The sequence below is a fragment of the Schistocerca americana genome, chromosome 1 (genome assembly GCF_021461395.2).
Source record: "Schistocerca americana isolate TAMUIC-IGC-003095 chromosome 1, iqSchAmer2.1, whole genome shotgun sequence".
NCBI lineage: Eukaryota > Metazoa > Arthropoda > Insecta > Orthoptera > Acrididae > Schistocerca > Schistocerca americana.
This window is the reverse complement of record NC_060119.1, coordinates 137,447,740-137,451,053: the sequence shown is the minus strand read 5'-3', so window position 1 is coordinate 137,451,053 and position 3,314 is coordinate 137,447,740. Positions and strand designations below refer to the sequence as shown.

Sequence of the window (3,314 nt, the reverse complement as noted above, 5' to 3'; positions counted from 1 at the left end):
AGTAGTCCTTTGGGTAATTGTAAGTTGTTTTGTTTTCTCCTGTCTAGAGGTTGTGTGGTGTGTGTACTGTAAGACCTTCGGTACACACACCATCAGATTATTTGACTTGTCGCTCTAACGAAGTAGACGAGTGTCAGCAATATGACTCGTGGTCTTATTGTGGCGTGTTTATCTTCTGCCGTTAGGTCAGACGATAGAAATGCCACTTGCACGCTTAGAGTAGCAGATTGACGGTGACCACTTCAAACAGAACTTTATTACTTTTCACACACATTTATTAAAATAATAAAACGCCTAAAAATTACTTAACTTGGTTCTGGATGCTATTTACAATTGACAATCTGAAGTTCCTTTGGCCTTGGTACGTTAATCTTATTCTCACATATCTCTGATACTTGACAAAGTGTCTATACATTTATCTTCATGGCTATGTACAGGAATATGATAATCTTATTAGGCGCAGACTGAAACTTGACTATAGACTGGTACAGACAAATACCTCGAGCGTTCAGGTATCACTGCGCGAGTGTGATCCGCAAGGAGAGAAGGTTCTACATTAGCTGTAATCTCATTGGCTGCGCTACACATTAATATGCGGATCGGTGGAAGCAGAATTTGGTCCGTCTCCAAGACAGCGCCATCTCGTAGAGCGGAGATGGACGAGCGCTGCGCCTGCGCTGTTGTGCTTAGTGGGGCGCGCTCTAGTGGGAAAGTTGTGTACGCGCTGACTACGCGGAACTATGTGCACAACAGTTTGTTACTGCTACATCGTTGGGTGTTCGTATGTTGTGCTCAACTGACTTCTCTTCTAGCTGGGCTCTGTTGTTTGCAAACACTAATACCAGCAGATCGTCTGCATACATGACAGCAAACAAACAAAGAAACACCATCTGATAAGACTTTAAAAGTCCAATGCTACCGACCAGCCGCCATATCACCCTGAAATACCAGCAGATCGTCTGCATACATGACAGCAAACAAACAAAGTAACACCATCCAATAAGACCTTAAAGGCCCAACGCTACCAACCAGCCGCCATATCACCTTAAGCCCCTAGGCGTCACCAGATGCAAATACAAAGGGGCAGGCTCTTCTAGCCGTGTCATTTTTCGTGACCGTTGTCGCTACTTCTCGATGATGTGGCCTCACAAGGGCTGAGTGCAAGCACTTGCCAACAGCACTTGGCAGACCCAGACGGTGACCCATCAGAGTCATAGCCAAGCCCAACACTGCTTAACTTCGGTGGTCTGATGGAAACCGGTGCTACCAGTGTGGCAAGACCGTTGGCATATGTGACAACATCTGTTTTATTGCAGGATGTATTCAATAGCTATGTCCTAGAACATGAGTTCACAGATCGACTTGTGACGGCAACCCTTGCTAATTCGTTTGATAACTTTGTGACTGCCCAGCTGCCATTCTAGTACTCTGCCTCTGCAGATATCTAAAAGCCTGTCATACACAGACTGTGGTACCTCAAGTTGTCTTAATCTGGCAAATAATGCTGGCCACCATAAGTTATCAACCTGCTCTGCAGTGTCTGTCATTATGGCTGTGGTGTACTTGTTTGTTTTGTTTTAACAATGTGTAATGCTTGGTTACTGGTGTTAACTACAGATATTCTATGTCTGAAGATAAACTGACGAGGTCTCAGGACCTGGATAGCTCTATGGGCCTATAGGCGTTTGCGCAGTACCATCTCTTGAACCTTTGGGATATGTTTATCAGACATATTAAGTGATATATTTTAGGACCTGAAAGACTTCTGTCAGCTTTTTGAGGTTTTCCAAACTCTAGCTACCCAGATTGGCAGTAAGGTGGCGTTCAATAATGTTGTTAAAAATGGATGATCTGTGGTGCGTCTTTTGAGTACCTCTGAATGGATTCCATCTGGATAAGGTGCTGAGATCGCTAGCGCAGCTTCTTCTTGCGCAAAAGGACAGGTAACTGTGCAGTTTGCAGCTTGGTGTTCCATGTCTGAGTCGATTATGCTGGCTGGAACCAGCAGAAATTGTACTGTATTTCTCCATCCCCTCGTCAGGACGACAGACAACCGCATACCTTCGCGCTACATCGAACACAAAGCAAGAATGTGTATATCGTCACAGCGTTTTGGAGTTGCCAACACATACAATGTTCCGAGGTCGGCTTAAAGCTGACAGGAGATCAGCGTTCCTTGTATGTTTGTCCACTTCCCAGCACTTCATGTGTGTAAGAATGTGCCTGACTTATAGCTGGGTATCGGAGTAGCGACTATTAATATCTTCATTTGTCGTCTGCGTACACTGCATGTTACATGTCTGAGGGTACTTCGTTTGCCACGCCATTTCCTCCCATTCCTGTTTCAGTGTGGAACGGAAAATATTATCAGTACCGGTACCTTCGTAGATAGGAATAAAATTGTCTACTTTTGTCCACGTTGTCATTAAGCGCAATATGAGATAGACGAAGTAATATCTTGTACTTGCCGATGGACTCTCTGAATTACTAGATACAACGCATTCCACGATACACGATCTTTTTCGTAGTAGCATTTCCCATTAGAGATTGTTGAATTCTTCAGCAAAGTTCTGGTCCTGAGTAAGCAAACCCTTAACGAGGTGCACAGCTCTTCTTTGAATCTCCTCAGTTTATCTCGTTAGTAACATAATAAGGGGTTCACCCCGGTGAACACTACTTGAAAATTTATCCGTTTTGCGAGCAACTTCTTTCTAGGATGAACTACTCCGACAAATCTCAGTCTGACATGTACCTTTCACACAGCTGGATTTATATGGGCGTTCCACCTTAAACAGCTAATAGCTAATCATGTATCGCTGATTACCTTAAAGTATCTCTCCACTTCGTACAAGTTTCTAACAAAGTTATCTTCCTATACACAACTGCATCGCCAGCAAAAAGTCACATAAAGTAATATACGTCAGCTGCCACGTCACTGATTTGTGTTGTGAACACCATCAACATTAATCTCCCCCCCCCCCCCTCTTCGACGGCAATACTTATCTCTTATAAGAACATATAATTAACCAGTAGCAAAGGGGATTCAGAAAAAGTAGATCGTGCCCAGAGCATATTCATAACTTGAAAAAAAAAAAAAAAATAAGACTCAGGATCAGAACAATGCAGAACCTTAACACAGTCGCTGCAATCATTGGTTTCAAAAGCTTACGATTCTGTAGTAGACAGTATTCCTAATACTGGAAGAAGAAGGCATCGACAAAATCACCATACAATTAGTCGAACAGACACTGCTTCAAAGTTAAATTCCTAGGGAAAGGTTCTGAAGCCTTCAGAATTACCACAGGTGTTCAGCA

General features: G+C 43.3%; 1 pseudogene; it reads right to left on the bottom strand.

Annotated features, from left to right (window-relative positions):
• Positions 1-1,169: 1,169 nt before the first annotated feature.
• Positions 1,170-1,288, bottom strand: LOC124561756 (annotated as a pseudogene).
• Between the last annotated feature and the right edge of the window lie 2,026 nt (positions 1,289-3,314).